Source organism: Carassius carassius, chromosome 24 (genome assembly GCF_963082965.1).
Source record: "Carassius carassius chromosome 24, fCarCar2.1, whole genome shotgun sequence".
NCBI lineage: Eukaryota > Metazoa > Chordata > Actinopteri > Cypriniformes > Cyprinidae > Carassius > Carassius carassius.
The window spans coordinates 15,526,947-15,552,239 of record NC_081778.1 but is presented as its reverse complement, the minus strand read 5'-3'; the positions used below and the strand labels follow the sequence as shown (position 1 = coordinate 15,552,239).

At 40.3% G+C, this 25,293-nt stretch overlaps 1 protein-coding gene and 1 long non-coding RNA gene across 3 annotated transcripts in view; both read left to right on the top strand.

Moving 5' to 3' along the window:
• The first annotated feature begins 4,491 nt into the window (after positions 1–4,491).
• Positions 4,492–9,728, top strand: LOC132102932 (uncharacterized). The gene is made up of 3 exons (XR_009423312.1): positions 4,492–4,828; positions 5,025–5,115; positions 8,844–9,728. It is a non-coding gene; the product is annotated as an uncharacterized LOC132102932 (long non-coding RNA).
• A 25-nt stretch (positions 9,729–9,753) lies between these two features.
• The window catches only part of LOC132102930 (glutamate receptor ionotropic, kainate 5-like), a 49,394-nt gene continuing 33,854 nt past the window's right edge, over positions 9,754–25,293 (top strand). For both annotated transcript variants that reach the window (XM_059507660.1, XM_059507659.1), the window contains exon 1: positions 9,754–9,990. The gene's annotated coding sequence lies outside the window, so the exon portion shown is untranslated. The remainder of the gene's footprint in view (positions 9,991–25,293) is intronic.

Genomic DNA, 25,293 nt, shown 5'->3' with positions numbered 1-25,293 from the left:
TTGGGGTCTTTTATAGTTTCATTTAAAGAGATCTGGACTTTAGCAAACTGGAATGAAGTCGCTGATGAAGTAGAAATGTTCTTGTCAACTCACTCACATGAAGCTTTGGCCAGTCAAGGAAAAATAGTTTTTGCTGATCATTTTAAAATGAATTAAAGTTGCCATGTCAGAATTTTTTTAATCATTTAATGTTTTTTTTTTTTTCTACACCAGGATTGTTACTCTAGTGTTCTTGTGCTCAAAGCACGCCGAATGGCCATTCCTTTTGTTTAAAAAAAAAAAAAAGCTTAAAAAACTATATTTATTGTTTGCATTTCTTACAAGATTCGAAAATGTGAAAACTGTGACTTTGTATCATACCAAAAGTAACCTATCCTCTTTGTGCCTCTATATATGTTTCTCTGCATGAGAACATGATGTGTCGACATGGCTTGTCGGACGTAGCAACAGTAACTAAGGGGGGGCGGGTCTTTGTCAAGGGGCACTGGGGGTAATATAGATTGCCCTAGGCAATTACATTTTTTTTTACTACACATTACAAAGCAAAAACCACCTTAAAAATAAATTCTGTGACGCTCATTTTAAGTGACTTAATATTGCTATCATCAAACAGCAACAAAAGACAGCAGTGTTCAAAAAAAGCTAAATGTATAATTATAATAGAAATAATAATATAAGCAATCATCCAGGTAATATAGTTAATTATCCTAACTATAGGCCTTTTATGGTTGCCAAGCAACATCCAGATATGGCGCACGGATATATAATGTGTGGTCCCAGGTGTGCTGCTCCTGGAATAAGTGTCCAGTTATCTGCAGTAAAGAGGCTATGTGCCTCAGAAGAGTGTGCTGAGAATAAAGCCTCTTTTGTGCTAGCAAGCACAAATGAAATAGCATGGAAAAAATGTTTGAAAATTGAAATTTTCTCAAAAAACTTTTTTTTTAAACATTCACCAGTCCCCCCCGAGTGCAAACATAATAAATGATGTAAGTGATGACTGCAGTGAAACCAGCACGTTGGGCTCTTAAACTGCAAATCTCGTCATGAATTTTTACTAGTTGAATGAGGTTTGAGTTGAGCTCCATTACCTCACTGAGAGATTGAGGCTAAGTGGAGCCATTACTGGAGCTCATAGTGTTTGCCTGCACTCGCTTCTTTGCTCCCTCAATTTACTCAGGGCCCACTGAACTCCTCCCCCATACAGCTGCTGCATCATTATGATTAGTCCCATAAATGATAGACAGGGATATCGAAGCAGCATTTCCTTTCCCTGCACTGAATTCCCAAATAACTATTTGATAGATATCTTCCCCAGCTCATTAATTTACAGACTTTGTCTAGCAATTACTGCGTGACCTTCATGTAAATGGGCAATTCGACAATTTAAAATGCACCGGCGGTCTTTCTTGCCATTGAACTGCTTTGGGGGACAAATAAATAAGATAATTTATACAAAATGCTTTTGATTGAATCTACTTTCTGTTAACAACATAGTTGATAGCGCAGCTGTATCTGAACCATGCAGAATGTGACATAAAAGATGCCATCAAACCAAAAGGAATATTCCGGGTTCAGTTAAGATCAATCAACAGCATTTTGGCATAATGTTGATTACCACAAAAATGAATTTGGGTTGGGTCTTCCTTTTCTTAAAAAATAACATTAAAGTGGAAGTGAATGGGGCCAATCTATTAACATTATATACATAAATATATTTTTACAATAATACAGCCTCCATGCCATGGATTAGAAATTAACATCAACCTTACAAATATGTTTAAAGATCCACTGTGGTGGGTGACATATATCAACTCAATAACCAGTTTGGCAGGTTAAGATCCATAAATCATGTCCTCCAACCAGGAGCCTCCAACATTAGAAAAACAAAGCGTAACGAGCATAAAGAACAAAGTGTATAACTTAAAATTGTTGTTAAAATTAATAAAATAAAATAACAAAAAATACAATGAAACATTTGTATGGTATCTTTAAAAAATGATCACTTATAAAACTGAAAGTTTTCATTTTAATAACTTAAAATTTTACAACTTTGTTGCCATGATAACAACGCCCTAAACGTAAAACCCCTAAAATGACCATAAAACATCTTCACAGCTCAAACGGTACACATTTCAACAAAAGAATTTATGTAAATGCTTAAATTCACTTACATTGCATGTGTCTCACTGTAACTTTGAGTATTGTTCTTTCTTAAAAAAAAAAATTAATTAATTACTATTATGGCACATATTCTGTTCATTGAGCTAAACCATTATTAGACCTGGGATATTATTTTGATGTTTGCCACCTAAATCTGATTTCTGAGAAAATCTAAGATGTTTTATCCAAGAAAATCATATAAATCATGCATTGAAGATGAACTGATAAAATATTATCAACAACAAGCAAAAAATTGGAGAACAACAGGCTGTGTAATTTTCTTAGTCAATAAGCCTTGAAGAATAAAACCACTTTGTTCACCTTGTCCTTTGTATTTTTTAATCTAGTAAATTCTATAAATATCTACACATGAGTACAAGCCATGAGGCTGAATATTCAGTGCTAAGCTGAAACCTGCTGACCTTACAATACACCAGTGTCTGTTCTTCTACATCTGTTTTACTTGTTCACTGAGTGACTTTTTTGTGCGATGGGATTGGTTTTGTGTTTAAATGCTATTTAAAAGATATTTGGAAGATGGTGCATGCTTTTGTGATGTGTGTGTGCACATAAGTCCTCTCTTTCTTTCTGCATCTGTCTCTTTGCTGAGGTAGCTGTACCTACTGTGACTTTGACAGAGTGTTCCCCTTGTGTGTTGCCCCTCTGTGTATGTGTGTGTGCTATATCTGTACTGCAGTGCGTGTATGGGTGATGCTTCCCGAGCTATATTCATTAACAGAAGAGACCCATGAGCTTGTTTGTATCTGGAAAAGAAGTTGTGGCCCTCATGGATTGTTCTGACCCTTCGTCTTTGTGTTTTTGAGAGCGAGAGAGGGGCTAAACGTGATGAATGAGGTGCGGATATGCTAACAGAGCTATCATATACCAGCTTCAGCCGTGCTTGGAAATGCCATATTATGCTTATGTGTGTTTTTGAAATGGTTACATGTGTGCACAGACTCCTGTTGAAAGCTTTGTCATGCTTATCTGGTCTATTTCTCTCGCATTCTTTTTCACACGCGCTCTCCGTCTGCCGGTCCTTCTTGTTACACCGCTATACCATCTCTCTCTCTCTCTTGCTCCCCCTCTATTCCCCCCATTTATTGTAGAGGCTGTGTGACTGGAATACTGAGCAGCTCATCATTATTCCACCAGTGAGGCACAGTGCACAGGCTGAATGTCAATTCTCTCTTTCTCTCTCCTTTTCCCATTCCCTCCTTCTCCCTATCCCACCTCCATTCCCTCTTCCCTCTTCCCATTCATCATTCCTCTTCATTTTCCTTTTCCATGTGTCCCTCCTTCCTCTCCCATTCAGTCCCTCCTCTCCCCTCTCTCTCTCTCTCTCTCTCTCTCATCCTTGTACCCTTGGGTTTCTGCATGTCACTGTAAGAATAACAAGGAAATTGTATGGAAATGAGGGTTGTATTCAAGGATTTACCATCGGTTACAGGTATAGAGCACAAGGCTTTGAAACGCCATCATCCCAGCACAAGATTGTGTCTCGAGTCTTATTGAAGAGTCTGTGTTCTGTTGCATCAAAAGGGGATTCTGTGCTGATGAGGCTGCGGAGCAGAGCAGAGGTGGAGAGACAGCTGTTGAATGCATATTTAGCCATTTCACGAAAAGAGAGAGAGAGCGAGAGGGAAAGGGCGGGATGATTCTCCAGCGTGTAGACATACAGGGCTGCAGTGAAGGGGACTCCTGCTTTACAACAGGTGCACAGGACAAACCCTTAAAAGACACAACCTGCATGTTTAGCAAATGATTAGAAGTATTTTCAGAGCGCTTGTAGTATCTGTCAGTCATTGAAACAGCTTGTTCTTTTTTTCGGTTTGTGTCAAAGGTGAAATTAAAAAAAATATATAATAATAAAAATATAATATGCATGTAAATCAATTAATTCATATTTGCCATTAATATAATTAACAGATATATTTATTAATACATTAAATATATTAGGTTTTATTAGAGCAATTGCAGTTTAAATTAATTTGAGAACACCTATAGCTTGTCAGTTTGTTCTGTATATTCAAATACTATCAGTATGTGTGTAGTTTGTGTTGGTAGCGTGACGTCTGCTAACGTTACCTGCCGTGTGCTGCTGCGTAAAGACACGTCAAGTGTTTTACATTAGTGATGTTTTCTTCACTTATTTGAATACTTATTTGAGAAGCTAGTGATCTCACTGATGCTTGCTGATATTTGCCATTGAAAAAGGAGGAGAGAGAGAAGGAGAAAAGGGGTGTAGGAAGGAGCAGTGAGAGAAGGAGTGAGACCTGATTGGATTGGAGGGAGAGTAGAGGAGGTATGGAGATACAATGAGCTGAGAGAGAGAGAGAGAGAGAGAGAGGGAGCGCATGTGAGGAAGGGAGGGGGTTTGGAGTCAGAGTGAATGCAGCTTGCACTGCTGTGCTTTGGAATTACAGCTATGAACATTGTCTGGGACTTGAAAAAGAAAGGAAAGCAAAGGAGAAAAGGACAGAGGGTGGAAGAGAAACATTACAGAGCCTCTTGATGCTCGACGCTGAAGAGAGTGTGTGAGAAGGAAAAGAGGAGGCGCACCAGAGGAGCTTCACACGATCCTCTCATCTTCAGTTCCTGAGCAGATTGGCCTGTTGTCCCTCATCACTGGGGTCGTCATTGGAACTGCGTCTCACCGTGTGTATCTGTGTGTATCTGTGTGTATGTTTGTGTTCCACAGCTTATTCCATTATCCATTTCATTCACAGCTCATAAAGCACATCTACAGTGTTGTGGTGGCTTGCTTTTGAAGTGAAAGAGTATGTCATGCTGCTGACTTACTGACTGTTTATATGTGTGTGTGTGTGTGTGTGTGTTGCCGGTGTGTGATTGGTATTCTGTAGACAGTGTGCAGTGCTCCAAACCGGCTCTGCTCAGAATGGCTCCACAGAGCAGGGATTGTGTTAACCTGAGGAGGACCACTCTCACACAGGGGTGAGTTTCCAACAGCCTCTCACGCTCTCTCTAGCCCTCTGGTTTTTCTATAGATCTCTCTGAGGTCCTCTCTTTTTTGCTTCATCTCTGTCATCCCTCTCATAGATGTCCACTGGCATCACTCTTGATGAATTTCTCATTTGCGGTTTCATTAAATCTCAGTGCCCCGTTAAGATTTTCTTCCCTGTTTCTTGATCTCCCTATTTTTGATTCTTCCTCCATCCTCTAGTCTGAGTCAGAAAGAGGTGACTATCTTCTACTGCCACATTTGAAATAAATTTGTATTGGTTGCTCCTCTCCTATTGACTATCCTGATTCTTTTATCATTTTTACACTGGATATATTCATTTTCTTAATTGGTATTTTATCTGGCTTTCTAGGAAAAAGATCCAAACCAAGATGTGTTTAAGTTGTTCTGTTCAATATTACAAATAAATGCATAAAAGAAAGTTGGTTTAAACATAAATCATAAGTGTAATTTATTTTTCATTTGTATTCTTGTAAATTTTTTAAATGTGTAATTATATTTGAAAATATGTAAAAGGTTTTAATTGTATATTTTTAATTGTTAAAGTTACAATTTTCAGTGCATTATTTTCTTGATTTAAGCATAAACCTAATTAAATTAATAAATTTGTCACCCCCCCCCACCACCAATATTTACCATGATTTTTATTCTTTTTTTTTATGTACATCCATCACTGTTTAATGAGATTTAAGCGTAAATCTTCGTGTCCATGGGGTAAGAAAAATAAATGTGATTAAAAAATAATTTTGTTTCTCAAGTAAATTTGTCTTCTTTTTGTTGTTTATATCCTTAAAACAAGACAAAAATACTTGTTAAGAAGAAAATGATTTGTGGAGTGATTTTCCATAGTTTATATTTAGGGAGAAGGCAGCAATCTTTCCTGTTGCACATATTGGCACTGCTGCTGTGTGTGTGTGTGTGTGTGTGTGTGTGTGTTTGTGTGTGTGTCTTTGTTATATCTGTGTGGTGGACACTGTTGCTCACTGTTAACAGCCAGATCCAGCTCACTCACTTACGTGTAACTTCAGTCTTTTTCACATTTTCTACACTTGTGTGTGTGTGTGTGTGTGTGTGTGAAGAGAACATGGCAGCTCTTGTCTGGTGCCTCAGATGTGGATTTCTCACATTACATCAATCCAGATATCGACCCTTTTGTCTCTGTGTCTTTCCACCTGATACACACGCACAGACACCCCACCAGATCTCACCTGCTCCCTCTCACACTAGTGACAGTGTGCTAACATGCTAAATGCTCCCATGGGAGTATTTGTGTGTAGATGGTGTGTATTGATCAGCAGTGTTTTAGAGAGCTTTAAAAGGTCACGATTCAGGTCTGATCATATTTTAGTGTCCATCTTCCCCTGCGTCTCCCCCCTTCTAACCTTATTAACATTTTACAGGGTTTGTGAGTCAGCAGGCCTTCAGGCCTGAGCATATAGTTGTGTGAGCATGAAGAATGACTTGCCTGTGTTGGTAGAAGGAGTGAGAGAGCAGGAGGGCTGGCGGGATGGCTGGTCCAAAAAATGGCAGGAAGGGATAGAAATAGAGAAGAAAAGAGGCAGACTTGAGTACGACGCTCCTGAGAGCGACATGTGTGATAAGCAAGAGTGACACCAATGTCAAGACTGTAACCCCTCATAGTGATCGCCTCTCATTTCTCTTCACTCTATCCGTCTCTTCACTTCTTCTATCATTCTTTTGTGAATTTTTCAGTTTCAGCTGTTAAAATACGTTATTTTAACGGGAAGTCGTGGCCTAATGGTTAGAGAGTCGGACTCCCAATCGAAAGGTTGTGAGTTCAAGTCCCGGGCCGGCAGGAATTGTGGGTGGGGGGAGTGCATGTACAGTTCTCTCTCCACCCTCAATACCACAACTTAGGTGCCCTTGAGCAAGGCATCGAACCCCCAACTGCTCCCCGGGCGCCGCAGCATAAATGGCTGCCCACTGCTCTGGGTGTGTGCTCACAGTGTGTGTGTGTGTGTTCACTGCTCTGTGTGTGTGCATTTCGGATGGGTTAAATGCAGAGCACAAATTCTGAGTATGGGTCACCATACTTGGCTGAATGTCACTTCACTTTTTCACTTCACTTTATTTACATGATTATTTTGCTAAAACATCAATTTAAAATTTTCCATGCCAGACTCACCACCACAACCTTGGTGGTTGCCGGGGCATTGCTTTTTTGTTTCTTTTTAATAGGTGTTTTATATTGTTGCGTGGTTGCTAGCGTGTTCTGGGTGGTTGCCAGGTGGTTGCTTCCTGGCCAAGTCAAAATAACCCACCCATAAAGGTGGGGTCACATTTACAGTTTTATTTGACTGATAAGCCATATCTGTATGAATCCACACAAAATTCATGGATTCTGTCTCTCTCTTCTCTCCCTCTTTGTCTCTACACCTCTCCTGTCCTCTTTTTTTCTCGAACTGAGCATATCTCTTTAATGCAGTTCTTTTTTAACGTCTCATTCTGACTCTGCCACTATCCATGTCACTTCCTCTCTTGTCTCTCATCACTCTTTTTTGTCTCCCTTGACCCCTCTCCTATCTCCCTCCTCTCCATTATATCAGTCCTGCTGATGAGCGAGACACCCTCATAATCAAAGCATGACATGGAGAATTGTATGGAAATAAGAATCTGGATAGAACAGCTCCACGCCTGGGATCCACCTTTAATAACCTTCTCCTTTCATATTTATAGAACAGTCCGTCTCACCAGAGAGCTTTACGCTTTGATGAGGCTGTTATTTGACATGACCATCTACAATTAGTCATTCTGGGAAGCCATGGCCAGGTCCAGATGAATCTGCTACAAATCCCTTGTCTATTGTGTAATTGTTTGCAGCCTTAAATGTTCAGTCTAATTTGAATATGCCACTCCTTTCCAGCATGTATAACAAATTTATTGATTTATCTATGAAAACCCATTCAACACATTTTTCATTTTTAATATGATGTAATTTTTGAGTGAAACATGATATTCAGTGTGCAAAAGTATAGGGTAAAAATTCATTTAATCCAACAGCAAATTATTGGATCATGAAAAGTATGTTATACATTAGAATAAAGCCAACTTTGAATGCTAGTTTGCTAAAACAATGCCTAACTACTTATGTGGCTATTGAATAATATATCCAGTTGCCTGTGTGGCTTAAGTCGCATTAACAGCATCAACTGGTTAATTTTATTTTTTATTTTTTATAATTTGCGACAATTAAAAATTCACAATAACAGCAGGAACATCCATCAAGGAAGTAAATAGTGTTACAAATGACTATTCGTCCCTGACGTCCATAGTTAGACATCATTAGTAGAAGCTAATGTCAGTTCAGTCATGATACAGTACTTCAGTGGTTTTTTGGAATGATAATGAGGCTGTGTTTTGATTGGATATTGATTGCAATGTAAGGGACTTGTCACGTTTGAGCACATCCATTCAATAACATTACATTAATTACATTGAAACAGTACACTAGCTGTTATAGACTGTAAAATAAATGCATGGTGTGACTGAATTACTATTGGGAAAATATAATGTGAGCCGGTAAGTACTATAATAAGATTGTGGTTTTAGTTCAGAAAAATCAGTATTGTATTTTAAAACTCCCTCGTAGTAGAACAGTCATATCAGTTTTGAAGGTTGCCGTCTGTACTACAGCATAATGAATAATTGATCATGAATATTTCTCACTTTTTTTACTCAGGTTTTAAGCAACGCAAGGCCACAAGACTCTGATGAGGAAGTTCTCTCTGGTGTCATCTGTGGCTCTGTTTGCTTCCACGGACGTCGGAGCAGCCATAACTCGACCTGCCTCCATCCAAGAGGTGCTATTCCTAGAAGAGAGGGAGTGTGTGGCGTGCCAAAGCTCATTCCTGAACTCCTGAAGGGAGGAGCCGTGGGAATTGGAGGGATAGCTGGATTGATGAGGGTGCTGGAGAACAGAGCGTGAGCGCTGGGCTCCATAATCAGTTCATCCTCCCAGACACTTGAGCTCTGGAGGATTTTTGCTCTGAGACTTTATATACCTTTCACTATAAGTTTTGAATATATTCTAATTTCTTTGCTCAAGTCGATGCTCCCCTTCATCAAATGTGGCAGGTGGGCCTGAGGAACGCTTCTCTGTGAAACTAAAAGTAACAGCGTGTAAGGTAGAGTGAGGTGGCAAAGGAAAGCAGGGTAAAATTGCTGACTGGTCCTGGAACGTTTGAGTTGGAGTGCGTCTATGCAAGACTTAAGGCCTTTGTAGCAATGGATGAGAGTTTGTGCCGAGGAATGACAGAAAGTGGCAGCTAGACGGCAATGCATAACCGAAACCTCTATGTGTGCACAGGAGAGTGCGTTTGTGTGCGGATGAGCACGCAGGAGCATGTGATTGTCTCTTGGAGTGCAGAATTCTGAGAATTGGCCATTATTGCCGCTCCCTCCTATTTTTGTGCTGGAGCCGGGAGGGTCAACATTAACAGCGAGAGAGAGAGAGAGAGAGAGAGAGAGAGAGAGAGAGAGAGAGAGAGAGAGGAACAGATACAGAAACAAATAAATAAATAAAAGAGACAATTCAGTTTTCTGTCACCATTTTGGTGCCCATTGGTGGAGTGCTTGAGCTTTATAAAAAAAAACTACTTTGTCCCATCGAAATGGATTTATTATAAGAATCAGAGCTTGTGAAGGGCTCTCAGATGGATCATTTCTAGCTGGAATACCTTCTCCTTTGAGACTCTTCACACCACTCCATTTCTGTGACTTTCATCCTGTCGTCCTAGAAGACGTGTTGCGTTTCCCCGGAGGACTGCGTTCACTTGTTACCACAGCAATCCATGGCATCCTGTTCCTGACAAGGTCCGCTTCATTCTGTGAGTATTTTTATTCTTGTGTGAGTGTGTGTGTGTGCATGAGTGAGCATTTGGAGTGAATCCGTAAGAGTTGTTTTTATTCTTAAAAGGCTTTAATCTTGTTGTTTGTTTTTCCGGTCATGTAACCTGATACGCTTGAAGTGTTCATACATGTGATTTTGCTTTGCAGACAATATGAGCTTTTTATCGCTGTGATGCCCACGTTACTCTGTCACTGCCCATTAGGTGAAGTTCCACTCGTTTGTTTTGTTTTCTCTTGTGTAACCTTCATAGTGTGAGGACTGGGATGATATGACTCCCTCCATCACCTGAAAGTGAATAGGGATGTGCCCTTAAACAGCCGAGTGAACTATGAATAACATCAGCGCACACTCCTGCCATACACACTTCCCACGGTGCTCTGCGGGCCTGAATATCCTCTTCTGAGTAAATGGAGTGCATTTATGGGTTTTTGTAGGCAGGCATGTAATAGACCTATTTGAGCTTCTTGTTCGCATTTGGGATCCGGGTTGGAATGTGAGAAAATTGTAGCAGAATGTAAATTACTAGAAGATTTCACACCAAAAATAAACAGTCTGTCATAACTTTAAGTTTGATGTTAGATGTGTTATCTCTGAATGCAGAGCACAGAAAATGAATGAGATTTGAGATGTACACTACTGCTCAAAACATTTGAGGTCAGTCTCTTATGCTCACCAAGGCTGCATTTATTTGATCAAAAATACTGTGAAATATTATTACAATTTAAAATGGTTTTCTATTTTAATATATATTCATTTGTAATTTATTCTTGTGATGTAAAGCTGTATTTTCAGCATCGTTACTCCAGTCTTCAGTGTCACATGATTCTTCAGAAATCATTCTACAGTAATATGCACATTTGGTGCTCAAAAAACATTTATTTTTATTATTATTAATTAAAACATTATTTTTTAATTACTTAATATTTTTGTGGAATATGTGATATTTTCTTTTTCAGAATTTATGTTATTTATTCATTTATTTTATGAATACAAAGTTCAAAATAGTAGCATTTATTTTAAATAGACTTTGTTGTAACATTGCAAGTATTTACTGTCACCTTTAATCAATATTATGTGTTCTTGCTAAAGAAAAATATTAATTTCTTTAAAAAAAAAAAATTTGACCCCAGACTTTTAAAAAGTTGTGTTTTTTTGGATTTTTTTTGGCTATTATTGGATTGGAACACTGACTAGAGACAGGAAGTGAAAGGAAAGAGGCAAACAGAAGTGAGGGAAGACCTCGAGGCAGAAGCTGTACTGCGCAGTTTGGTGGAACACTGCAGTCTATGGCTCAGAAAGATTTTATGATGCTTTTATGGTGCTTATGCTTTATTTTTTTAATTCATTGACAGCTTAAAAACAACAATAACAACAACAACAAACAAGACAAGCACATAGTTGCGATTAGAATGTTCTTTTGAAGATCTTCTTTTATTCTTCATAACATCATAGAGGTTTGGAATCACAGAGTGGGTGAGTGAATAATGACAGAATGTTCATTTTTGGGTGAACAATCCCTTTAACATCATATTTTTAAATGAAAACTAGAGGCGTTATGTAATCCCCTCAGTGTGTGACCGCTCTCCACAGGTTTATCAAATCCTTTTTGACATAATGGATGTGTCTCTGTGAACAACGACAGCTCTATCCAACTTTACAAGGTTGATCTTTGGTTGCTGGAGCACATATGTTCATGTTTTAAGGCCTTTGGAGTTATTAATGCGTAATTGACATTACTGTCACCTATCCAGAGTCTGAATGCAAACGGCAGCGGCTGCTTTGACATTAGCCTGTTCTGTTGCCATGGCAGTGGACTATTGTTACTTCTGTCTGAGCTACAAATATTGGGAGAGGCACTGGGATCCAAAAGCATTACGAGAGTTTACACTGCACTAAAATAAAATGTTCAGCAATAAACCTCTGCAGATTTGTTAACATTAGGCAGAAGCTCCTTAATAACCTCATTCATATCCTGGAATAACCTGCCAATTGTTATTAGCTAAGACACATTACTTCACACGTTCACACATTATAAGATACTACAAGACGTTCATGCTGGTCTTGTGCAGTTAGAAAAGATGAATGTAGCCTATTTGGAATAAACAACAATGCTTGTAGGATCTCAGTGTCTCAAATATGAGGCCCTGCCTGGACTGAAATGTCTATGTAATTGTGCCAAAAAAGATTCTGTGAGAATATCCCTCAATATAAACCAGATTTATTTACCTGTTTGGAGAACCTCCTACAAAGTAATATTCGCTGAAATTGGAAAGGCAAGTGAGGAAATAAAACTGTGATTGTTGCACAGGAGGACATGAGAAGGGTTCAACAGCAGGGATGAAAAGCAGCTTTATTGTAATGTCAGAGAGATCTCTAGCAGAGCTGTCTCTGGCAGCAGCGAAGAGAGAATCACTGGATCTTCACCGAATGGAGCTTAGTGTGGTTTGTTCTTCAAGTCCTTGAAGGTTCGTTTGAGTTATGTATTCTTCTGAAATGCACACAGTTCACAAGCCCCCCAGATTGACAGTCGCTGAGTGCAGTGTTAGGCAGCGAATGGCAAGATTGAAATGACCTCACCAAGAAGTCGACATCACAAATATGACATCAGTTCTAATTCATTGGCCCACTGCAAGCAGGATCGATTGTATTGATCTGAAATAAGAGCTTGTCAGGTGTATTTGTGCATAAGCGTTTGGGTCCATGTGTGAAAGAGATTAAAAAACTCCTGGCTCAGTGATTTTTAAGGACACTGGGGAATGCATGTTAATGTCCTTCTCATAGCCCACTGTGTTCCTGAGTTGATAATCTGCCGTGCTGCACGTGAGTATGCAGAATGTGATGAATGGTGTGGCATATTTACTAGTTTCTAGTGCATTGTTGTGCTGTTCTGAGCCACACTGCTGAGTAAAGCATAAAACAAATACTTGGTTTGATTGATAATAATACCAAGAATAACACTTGAAAGATATAAAAGGAAAAATGCTGATGGATGATGCATAAAATAAAAAGTGTCTAAATTGCATCCTTTCAAACCAACAGTAGACTCAAAATCAAAAACAATGTTTGTATTGTATTCCAGTATTTTGATAAAACTGTTTCAATTATATTTTCGATTGTCTCTGGAAATTGTAGGTCTCTGATTCATAAGTAAAAATTCCAAGAATTTCTTTGTGTGTTCGTGTGTATAGCTATCAGTACTCACTGCATTTTTCACAGTCTTGATTTGTTCAAGCATTGGTAGACTTATTTATTGAGTCCCGACAAGTGATCAGTTTCTGAGACTGGTTTGATCTGATTCAGAAAGCGCAATAAAACCTCAAGCTGTGCTGAGCCATTTGCACGAGAGCTTTCATTACAACTCATTTCCTCAGACACTCGGGATCATTAAATTAGCCATTTAGCTTCTAATATTTATTTATGAGTGTGTCACAGTCAGAAGTCAAGGGTGCACTTTAAATAAAAGAAACATGTTTGATTCTATATACTACCATAGGTGAGAAGTCTCATTATTATTATTATTTTGAGAGCAAAAATTGGATTGCAACCTTTTCTGGTATAAACTTTTGGAAAGGAAAAAGAAAATCACTGCAGATGTAGTTTCAGTCGTTTTTGAAGCTTTCTTCACGACAGTAATAATATTCTTTTACCCCCTCAAGAAAGATAATGTTGTAAAGCATTCTGAGTCATGGTACCCTCTGCTTTTCTTTTCCATTTCTTTTTTCCTGTTTCATTAGTTTAGAACTGGGCCAATTTGGTGTGTCACAATTAAAATCAATCTTCCATTAAGGACAAGTGGCTGTGCCTGTCTCTTTCCTGTAGGCCTTCATTTCAGCCCTGCTCTGAAAAGGATCCATCTTTATTAGTCCGTCACACTGCAAAATCAATGGCAGCCCTCTTTCATAAGAGCACAGAGCTTGAACTCTGGTTCTCAAGTCTCCACAGTTAGGCCTCAACCATCTCACCCTACATAAGACAAACCACTCAGAGGAAGGCCGTTGAAAAGCAAATGAAATGTGGGGAAGTGGATCATACAGTGAAGCTTCTAGAATTTAGAAAGATTTAAGCTCTCTTTAGATGCTGTTCTTATGCAAAGGCTATTACAAGGCATTTAATTATGCTGAAATGTAAGATACCTTTTTTTTTTTTTTGGTCAAATAGTCATGAAATTACATTAATTTTGTTGTCCGGATTTGTTATTTTATTCATAAACACAGCAAACTTGCAATTTATTTGAGAATACCTCTCAGATGATAAGCATATTTTGACTTTCTGTATTCATATGAATTTTATATATATATTTTGTGGGGAATATTTGGGGAAATTGTCCTGAAATGATAATTGAAAAGTCTCATCAGAAAGAATGCAATTCTTGAAAAGAAAACCTCATTAGTAGCTTGTCATACTTTTATTATTTCTAAAATATTTAAATATTTTAACATAACTTAAGATAAATAAGTCCAATATAAAAAATAAGGTCAATATATCTAATAGTTTGACTTTTTCTTATTTATTATTATTTATTTATTACAAGGCAAGTTTAGTTCAGGATGTAAAATGTCATGTGGTGTGAATCCCCAAAAAACATAATGACATTTATAAATTAATAATTAGTGATAATTGTAGTAAATACTTTTAAAACTGTATATATATATATATATATATATATATATATATATATATATACACACACTCACCTAAAGGATTATTACGAACACCATACTAATATTGTGTTTGACCCCCTTTCGCCTTCAGAACTGCCTTAATTCTACGTGGCATTGATTCAACAAGGTGCTGAAAGCATTCTTTAGAAATGTTGGCCCATATTGATAGGATAGCATCTTGCAGTTGATGGAGATTTGTGGGATGCACATCCAGGGCACGAAGCTCCCGTTCCACCACATCCCAAAGATGCTCTATTGGACTAACCCTTTCTCTCATTTCTCTCCAGAAAGCAGCGAGTGACCGACAGCCCACCCACTTTGGAGCACGTTTGGACACCCACTTTCACTTGGATTGAGCATTGAAGAGCACCGTGAGCACCAGCCTCCACGCACCGGCTTGCCATCCAGCACCTATTATTATTGTAAATAAAATCCACCCTCTTGGGCCTTTTGTTGTTCACGAAACCAAAACTTGTCGAGAGAATGCAGGCAGATCGGTGAAGAATCACCGACAAGTTCACCGGCAAGTTCACCGCCCCAGCCCTTAATTCTTCCTCTTTCCTTTTTTTTTCTCTTCCATGTTTGCACGCCCCAGCACCGTGGAAAGAGGCGCGCTCAGCCCCACGATGGAAGAGGTTCTACAGCGCCTCGCAGAAGTGAGCATCTGCAGCAGCAGATTGTAGAACACCTCGCCACTCGCCAGGGCAGGACGGAGGAAGAACTCGCCGCCGCCCGTACTGCCGCCGCCCAGCGCGTTCCGCTACCTGATCCTCGCGCCCAAGCCACCCGCCTGTTACCGAAAATGACTGCAGATGACGATGTGGAAGCCTTCCTACAGGTCTTCGAGAATACCGCTCAGCGCGAGGCAAGTGGGCGTGTGCGCTGGCACCCCTCCTCACCGGAGAAGCCCAACGGGCTTACTTCTCCCTTCCCTTTGCGGCCGCCGAAGACTATAACGAGGTCAAGCGAGAGATCCTAGAGAGGCTCGGCCTCTCACCCTTCTGCGCGGCCCAACAGTTCCACGAATGGGAATTCAAGCCCCATGTGCCAGCCCGTGCCCAGGCAGCCAAGCTCAGTCGCATAGCTCAACACTGGCTGCTGGAAGGAAGCCCCACTGCAGCACAGGTAGCGGAGCGAGTGGTGGTCGATCGCCTCCTCCACACATTACCCTGCGCCCATCGGCGAGCGGTTGGAATGAGGAACCCTGCCAAAACTTGAGGGTGGCAGGGTTCCTCATTCCAACCGCTCGAGGTGCCCTTCGAGCGGATTGGAATGGACATAGTTGCCGAAGTCTGCCTGTGGGCATGAGCACATCCTGGTCATCGTCGACTACACCACCTGGTACCCAGAAGCAGTCCCCCTGCGGAAGGCCACCGCGAAGTCCATCGCCCAGGAGCTGTTTCTGCTGGCCAGCAGAGTCGGCCTCCCCTCGGAGATCCTGACTGACCAGGGTACCCCGTTCATGTCCCAGCTAATGGCGGACCTCTGCAGGCTGCTGCGGGTGAAGCAGTTGAGGACCACAGTCTATCACCCTAAGACGGATGCGCTCGTGGAGAGATTTAACCAAACCCTCAATCAAATGCTCAGATGCGTGGCAGCGGAGGACAAGCGGGATTGGGACCTCATGCTTCCCTACGTGCTCTTTGGGATCTGCGAAGTTCCTCAGGCCTCAACTGGCTTCACCCCCTTCGAGCTCCTGTTCGGCCGTCATCCACGGGGGCTCTTGGACGTGGCCCGGGAAGCGTGGGAGCAGCAGCCTGCCCCTCATCGCACCAGTATCGAGCACGTCCGACAAATGAGGGAACGGATTGACTGAGTGATGCCGTTAGTTTGGGAACACCTCACCAGGGCCCAGCAAGCGCAGCAACGTCACTACGACCGGGCAGCCCAACCACGGGAGTTCCAACCCGTAGACCGCTTCATGTCCTGGTCCCCAGCTCCGCCTGCAAGTTCCTGGCCAAGTTCCAGGATGTGTTCTCTTCCCAGCCCGGGCAGACCAACGTGCTACAGCATGACATTAGGACACCCCCAGGAGTCGTTGTCAGGCAGCGGCCCTACCGTGTCCCGGAAGCTCGTCGGCAGGCTATTGAGGAAGAGGTCAATATTTTGGGTAATAGAGCCATGCCGGAGTCCGTGGTCCAGCCTCATTGTGATGGTCCCAAAGCCGGATGGCACCCTCCGCTTTTGTAACGACTTCCGCCGCCTGAAAGAAGTCTCCGAATTCGACGGGTACCCCATGCCTCGGGTCGACGAACTACTGGACCGCCTAGGAAGGGCCCGGTACATCAGTACCCTGGACCTCACCAAGGGCTATTGGCAGGTACCGCTCTCCGAGGCCGCCAAGCCGAAGACTGCCTTCTCAACCCCCAGTGGCCATTGGCAGTACCGGACCCTTCCCTTCGGCCTACACGGGGCCCCCGCGACACCATCCTTCGCCCAGGTCAAGACAGCGCTCACGTCCGCACCTGTCCTTTGCGCTCCGGACTTCAGCTGCCCCTTCCTGTTGCAGACGGATGCCTCCGACACATGACTGGGAGCAGTCCTATCCCAAATCCAGGAAGGCGAAGAGCATCCGGTCATCTACATCACCAGAAGGCTGTCCCCGGCCGAGAGGAACTACGCCGTCGTGGAGGAGGAGGCCCTGGCCATCAAGTGGGCATTCCTGGAGCTGCAATATATATATTTATGATTAACACATGTACACTACACTCACATGTAAGGTTAATGTTGTTTTTTTACTTGATTACATACATTTTTAGAGTAATACAATTTTAACTTTGAAACCAAAATAAATATAGAAAGAGCTCATTTCTATGAACTTGGTGCATGTGTTTTAAAGGGGTCATCGAATACTACATACACTTTTACAAGTTGTTTGAAGTGAAATGTGTGTTGGCAGTGTTTACACAACCACCATATAATGATACAAATCACTCATGTGTGTGTTTTTTTAAATCTATTAATATCTTTAACCCTTTCTGAAATTGAGCCAATCTCAGATGCCTGGCTTTGTGATGTCACACAGACAGGTCCCACCCACGAAAATTTTTATTGACAGTAGTGTTTCAGCACAGACTTATATCTTACACCCACCCTGAGTGAGCAGTCATCAGTCAACCATTGTTTCCTCACCAGAGCAGATGTAGACAAGAATGACTCCTTAGTTTAAGTTAAGGTGTTTTGTTGTTGAATGTAATAATAAACATAGCAGTCATCATTTACTCCCGACATCTGAGCCGCTGAAGTCGCAGTGAATTACATTTGTTTTTGAAGGGAATGCACCCCGATCTACCTAAATGTGTGTACAGTCGTGGCCAAAAGTTTTGAGAATTACATAAATATTAGTTTTCAAAAAGTTTGCTGCTAAACTGCTTTTAGATCTTTGTTTCAGTTGTTTCTGTGATGTACTGAAATATAATTACAAGCACTTCATACGTTTCAAAGGCTTTTATCAACAATTACATGACATTTATGCAAAGTGTCAGTATTTGCAGTGTTGGCCCTTCTTTTTCAGGACCTCTGCAATTCGACTGGGCATGCTCTCAATCAACTTCTGGGCCAAATCCTGACTGATAGCAACCCATTCTTTCATAATCACTTCTTGGAGTTTGTCAGAATTAGTGGGTTTTGGTTTGTCCACCCGCCTCTTGAGGATTGACCACAAGTTCTCAATGGGATTAAGATCTGGGGAGTTTCAAGGCCATGGACCCAAAATTTCAACATTCTGGTCCCCGAGCCACTTAGTTATCACTTTTGCCTTATGGCACGGTGCCCCATTGTGCTGGAAAATGCATTGTTCTTCACCAAACTGTTGTTGGATTGTTGGAAGAAGTTGCTGTTGGAGGGTGTTTTGGTACCATTCTTTATTCATGGCTGTGTTTTTGGGCAGAATTGTGAGTGAGCCCACTCCCTTGGATGAGAAGCAACCCCACACATGAATGGTGTCAGGATGCTTTACTGTTGGCATGACACAGGACTGATGGTAGCACTCACCTTTTCTTCTCCGGACAAGCCTTTTTCCAGATGCCCCAAACAATCGGAAAGGGGCTTCATCGGAGAATATGACTTTGCCCCAGTCCTCAGCAGTCCATTCACTATGCTTTCTGCAGAATATCAATCTGTCCCTGATGTTTTTTTTTGGAGAGAAGTGGCTTCTTTGCTGCCCTTCTTGACACCAGGCCATCTTCCAAAAGTCTTGGCCTCACTGTGCGTGCAGATGCGCTCACACCTGCCTGCTGCCATTCCTGAGCAAGCTCTGCACTGGTGGCACTCCGATCCCGCAGCTGAATCCTCTTTAGGAGACGATCCTGGTGCTTGCTGGACTTTCTTGGACGCCCTGAAGCCTTCTTTACAAGAATTGAACCTCTTTCCTTGAAGTTCTTGATAATCCTACAAATTGTTGATTTAGGTGCAGACTTAGTAGCCACAATATCCTTGCCTGTGAAGCCATTTTTATGCAACGCAATGATGGCTGCACGCGTTTCTTTGCAGGTCACTATGGTTAACAATGGAAGAACAATGATTTCAAGCATCACCCTCCTTTTAACATGTCAAGTCTGCCATTCTAACCCAATCAGCCTGACATAATGATCTCCAGCCTTGTGCTCCTCAACATTCTCACCTGAGTTAACAAGACGATTACTGAAATGATCTCAGCAGGTGACAGCAATGACAGCAATGAAATGCAGTAGAAAGGTTTTTTTGGGATTAAGTTAATTTTCATGGCAAAGAAGGACTATGCAATTCATCTGATCACTCTTCATAACATTCTGGAGTATATGCAAATTGCTATTATAAAAACTTAAGCAGCAACTTTTCCAATTTACAATATTTATGTAATTCTCAAAACTTTTGGCCACGACTGTATGTTCGCGCATATCATCTGTGATCCAACTTCACTATCAGAAGAAGTGAGTGCAATGTTTTTTAATGAATCTTTGCTAATTGCCTTTCCTAATAATGTGCTAATTAGCAACTTTCACAATAGATGAGGCTAAAGTAAACAAGAGCAGCTCAAAAGAGAGGGGAGGGGTCAGCAGAGCTCATTAACATTTAAAGGAAAATGCTACGAAACAGCAGGGTAAAACAGGTGTTTTTTACACTACCATTGAGAAATTTTAACCAAACACACTTTTCATTAAGACTAAAGAATCACATCAACTTGTGGAAAATAGGCATCCGATGACACCTAGATTTTTTCTTTTTTTTGTGCTTTTCTTGATTGCATGTGTCCTTTGAGGAGAATGCAATCCCATTTGAGTTAAGATACTGCTATACAAGGGAGCGGCCTATGTATGCAGTGAGAATGCTCACCAGTACAACAGTGGAATCTAATGGCTAAACAACACAAGCTGAATTTCTTAGTTGGACAGAATGGTTGTTCAACTAGCTCCCATTTTTGACCCAAAGCAACATGTCTCATTGATTAACCATCAAGAGAAAAGCCTCACAGTTGGAACAAACTCAACATTTCAGCACAACCTTCACTGTACATTTTCTCACTGAAAATTGGGCCCATTCCCTGTTTAGGGTGTAGGACTGAGGGAGCCTGTAATTTTAGCCATCCATCTCAGTTGTATATAATCTTGATATGGCCTGTTAATGTGACGGTTTTCACCTTGCACTTGTTTTAAAGCTGTACAGTAAACAATGAAACGCTAATGTAACTGTCTTGACAGGTGGTTTGGGGCCTGGCAGGGGCAGGAGTAATTTGCAGGTTCTGTGAGTGTAGTCTCTGGGAGCTTCTGACTGGACAGTCCTTTGAAGTTCCTTGCACTGGCATCTAATAAATAAACATGATCTGTGTTTGCTTTCAAGTAAAGCAGCGGGAGAAATAGGCACATGGTCAGATGTGTTTATTGATGTCCCTGTGTTTGCTGGAATATATTACATTAGATACTATGTACACAGGTCGCAGTTTGCTTCTATTAAGGTAGTAGTTTATCCAAATATAAAAAATAATTTTCACATCCTCATGTTTTTCTAAACCTATATCACTTTCTTACTTCAATGGAATGCAATTTAATTTTTATTATAAGAAAATTAAATGAGGACTGTGAAGCTCCAAAATGTCAAAAAAGTACCAAGAGAGTATCAAGTATACAAATTGTACACTGGTCTATAGCTTTCTGGTGCCCTAAAACCAACATTTAAGTTGTTATTCTCTGAAAATCATGACCTACAGTATGGCATAAATCTGTCTCATGAGAGTATATGAGAGAACAGTGATGGTCAGTTCATAAACAAATCATTCTTTTGAATCATATCCTTTAAATGAATCATTTGATCCAGTTCACAAGATCAGTCTGCTTTCAGATCAGGCTTAACTGGTTCTTAAGTTCACTGACTTAAAAGAATACCCTGTAACACTTTCTATTAAGCCTGTATTTATAATATATTATAAGGGTATTCTTAAGGCATTATAATGAATGCATAATGCATTATAAAAACCTTATAATATGTTGTTTCATCTCATGAATATTCATAAGAACAGTTTTAATATATTATAATATTTACTTATTTGTGGTTATAGCTTTTAAGCTATAAAAATGTAAATTTTACCTTCATGCCATTCCAGATATATGAGGCTTTCTTTCTTCAAATGAACACAAACAAAGATTTTTAGAAACATATCTGTGAGTCCATACAATGCAAGTATACAGGACCCCCAAAGTCGACACATCAAAAACTAGTAATCTAAACAATCTGAATATTTGTATTTTTCCTACAGACACTGATCATTCAATTTCAAAAGCCAGTGAAATATCAACTGGGGACATATGGATTTCCGTCACATTCATATGCAGCTGGGATGGCATGATGGCTGAGCAAATGGTGAAAGAATTGACATTATCATAACTGAATGGAAAAGTGGAATCAGCAGACCAGAATGTTCTTCAAATTCATATGTTTTTTCTCAACTAAAGAAAGTCATACGGTTTGACATTGATGAGTAAATTATGACAGAATGATAATTTTGAGTGAACTATCCAGTTAAAATCATTCCTCCCCAGAGCAAAAGGAATCATCTTCATACGAGGCACTGCTTTGGTTTTTCTTGAGTAAATGTCAGAGTATTCTAACAGCTTTCATAGAGCCTACGGCCCCACATCAAGGTCAGTGCACACTCTCTCCTCACGATTAAGTCTCCTTGAGATGTTATGAGCTCATGTGTTTTCTTTCTGGTGTCTGACCGGAGTACTGTTAATCCATTCATACTGTTGTTTCATCATCTTTGTCTCACTTTACAGTACAGTCAACACTCCACTGGCAATCCTTTAACAGTCTTCCAGCACTGTGTTTATAAGCTTTCAGAAAAATTGTGTGTGTGTGTGTGTTTCTAGCTGTCCATCAAATTACTCAAGTAGTTAAATGGTCTGGGCGTCTGTCACAAACGCTTGAGTTGACTCTCCCTGAATACCATGCTCTGATGGTTTTCCCCTCAGGTTAATAAGCAGGTTGTTGGTGTTCACAGTATGCTGTTGTTTGATTGCAAACAGCTGGGTGTGTCGCGATCGCATGAGGACCTCCATCATCGATTGACATTTGCCACCCCGTGAGGCCCAGACAGCTGTCCCACTACGTTACAGACACAACCACAGAGTTCGACAATCCAAGTTAAGTGGTGCAAATGTGTGAGATGGTGACTTCTCACCGCCGGTCTGCTCTTTAATTAGCCTGCCCCATCAGCGTGTGCCCGCGCTAAATTATTTACCCTTGTGAGGCATTAGCATGCAAGGTGGATTCATTTTAATGACACAGAGAAGCCAGCGACCGCTTCTGAAAGTGTAGTAAGGCTATCCTTTTCCTCTTTCCTATAATTTTCTGTCTCTTATTCCTCAAACTCTTTACACACATCAAAGTTTTATTTCAGATGTTTAAGTTCAATCCATGTTAGGCTGGATGTATCCGTGCTGAACACTACAAAGAGAATGTGGCGTTTTGACAGATTTAGCTGTAATAGGGCTCGTTTTGATGGGTTAAAGCTTGAGTCTGTATAAAGCTGTTGTAGATGGCAAAGACATCTTCATTTTAGATTTGGTGTTGGAAAGGATACTTTAAAGCTGTAGCATGCCAAGCTGCTCATGTTTTAAAGCAGTGTGACTACAGTTATGCTGCTCTTTTGATTATATACTGTATAGATAACTGTACTGTAAACTATAAAAACAGTCTGAGATTTAAAGAGGTCATGTGACTTGCTGAAAAAGACATTATGTTGTGTATTTGGTGTAATGCAATGTGTTTATGCAGTTTAAGGTTCAAAAAACACATTTTTTCACATAATGTACATTATTGTTGCTCCTCTATGCCCTGCCTTTCTGAAACATGTTGATTTTTACAAAGCTCATCGTTCTGAAAAGTAAAGTTTGCTCAGATTGGCCAGCTATCCAGTGCGTTGTGATTGGCTGAATACCTGAAGCATGTGACCGAATGTTACGCCCCTTACCATACTGTAATGCCGTCTCCCGGCATGGTGAGACCAAACCAATAAAACCCTTTATAAACGAGGTATTTGTTGCATCCATTGGAGAAAGAATTACTGATTAGAATGACTTATGCTGTGTTTTTATGCGTTGGGTTTTATGCCGTATAAACATAAAACCATGTCTGCATGTCTGATTTGTAAACAGAGAAACAACAAACAACTAGCGCTACGCTACACTGCTCAAAACTTGCTTTTGAATCATTAGTGGCAAATCCTTTACATATGAAAACGTACTTACAGGCAGTGAGTCAGAAGCACCAGACTGTCCTTGCAAAGTTGGAACTGCCCCACTTTATGGAACTGGCTTTGAGCACAGAAGCATTGTAGGCCACTCTGCGTTCAGGAAAAAGTCCTCCATAAAATGTGTCACACACTGTGGGCTTTAGTGAGGAATGGTTGGTGGATTTGAAGAAGGAGCGGTCGATGGGCTTGCGGTACCACATGTGACAACCCCGGGCTAAACTCTTCTTCGTCCATGGTGAAAGCCAATCCAGCAAACCACAGCGCAAAGTAGATGTTTTTCCTCAGCGACCAGCATGGATCCGCTATAGGCATGACAAAGCGGATATCATCCTCTTTTCGAAGACCAAACAAAGTAGTTTAGCTTTCACCATGAAACACAAAGCCTCTCTACAACATGACACCGGCGGCAACAACAATACTACAGCGAGAATAAAAGTTACAACTTCTTTCTTTATGTGAACATTTTGGCAGTGTTATGCAAATCTTACCCCACAGAAACGTAGACGTGTGGGGGCATGTTTAAACAAGGCATTTTAGGAAGCGTGGTTAACTCTTATTAAGTTTTTTCTTTTATAAAGAATATCTCTTTGGATTTGAGACTTTAGTCTTTGCAACTTTACAGATCTTCTTTCTGCAGCAAGAGCTTGTAACACTCAAAAAAGAAAGGACAAATTTAAATCGCATCATATGACCCCTTTAATGCTATTCAATCAGTTGCTACATTATTTGCAGCCACTTGCATTTTTGTCTTATTTCTTTAATTTTTCAGCATAAAACATTAACCTATACGGAGAAAAAGCAATTTTAGCTAATCAAAATCCAGAATTCTGTGTAAGAAACTATTGATCAATGTGTTCAAATGTCCTGCTGTTGAACAGGTTTTTTTATTTTATTTATTTTTTTTAAAAATTACAAAATTCTTGGTATCACAACACTTTAAAAACAAAATTCTCATGTAACCTAAAATGTGCATAAATTAATTACATCAAGAGCCACTTGCATTTTTGTCTTATTTCTTTAATTTTTCAGCATAAAACATTAACCTATCAAATATAAAAAGCACATTAAAGTTAAAAGTTACACACTTTTTTTGTTTGTGTGCACTGTACAGGTCTGGTATACAGAAAGTTTTCGCCCAGGTGGCCAAAATGTCCGCCCAATAGAGAATTATTTTCTCAGCAAGATAAAAAATTAGAGGGTTCATTGGTAGTAATCTATTGTCTTTGCAACCTGTTTGCTTGCACACTGTTTGAGAGAGACTCCGCTATGCAAGATATCATTTTGCATTAAGCGCGTAAGACAAAGTGAAACAACCACAGTTGATTTGAGTAATTAAACATAAAAATGGCAGGTGACTCTTAATGTCATTAAAACTAATTGCATAAATGCATAATGATCTGAGCATTTTTACTGCAAATCAACATGAAAATATGTCAGAAATCACCACAATTTAGAGAAAAGCAACAATGAATTCAGTCATTTTTGGCTGTAAAAATCTGCAAAATGTTTTGTGAAACCCTGGTGGCTTTGACTAAAGAAATGTAACTACATTAACAGTGTTAATAAAAGTCAGATGATATAAATGAATAAAAGTCATATCTTGGCTCTAAAACTGAGGGTTTATTCCGCTACATTTACTGTGAAAAGCAAAGTGATGCACAGACTCAAAGACTTAGTTTTATTTATTAACTCCACAACGCTGTAGATTATTCAGTTTGTGTGTGTGTGTGTCTTCATGTTCTAATTTCAATCCCAAGCCCTACTGTTTCTTCCCCTCCAGCAGTCTTTCTCTCTTCTCTCTCCTCACATTCATCTCCCCTCATCACATGCCTCAGCTACCATTGTTATCTTTATCTGTCTTCCTATCCGTCACCTTCCAAACATCCCTGCA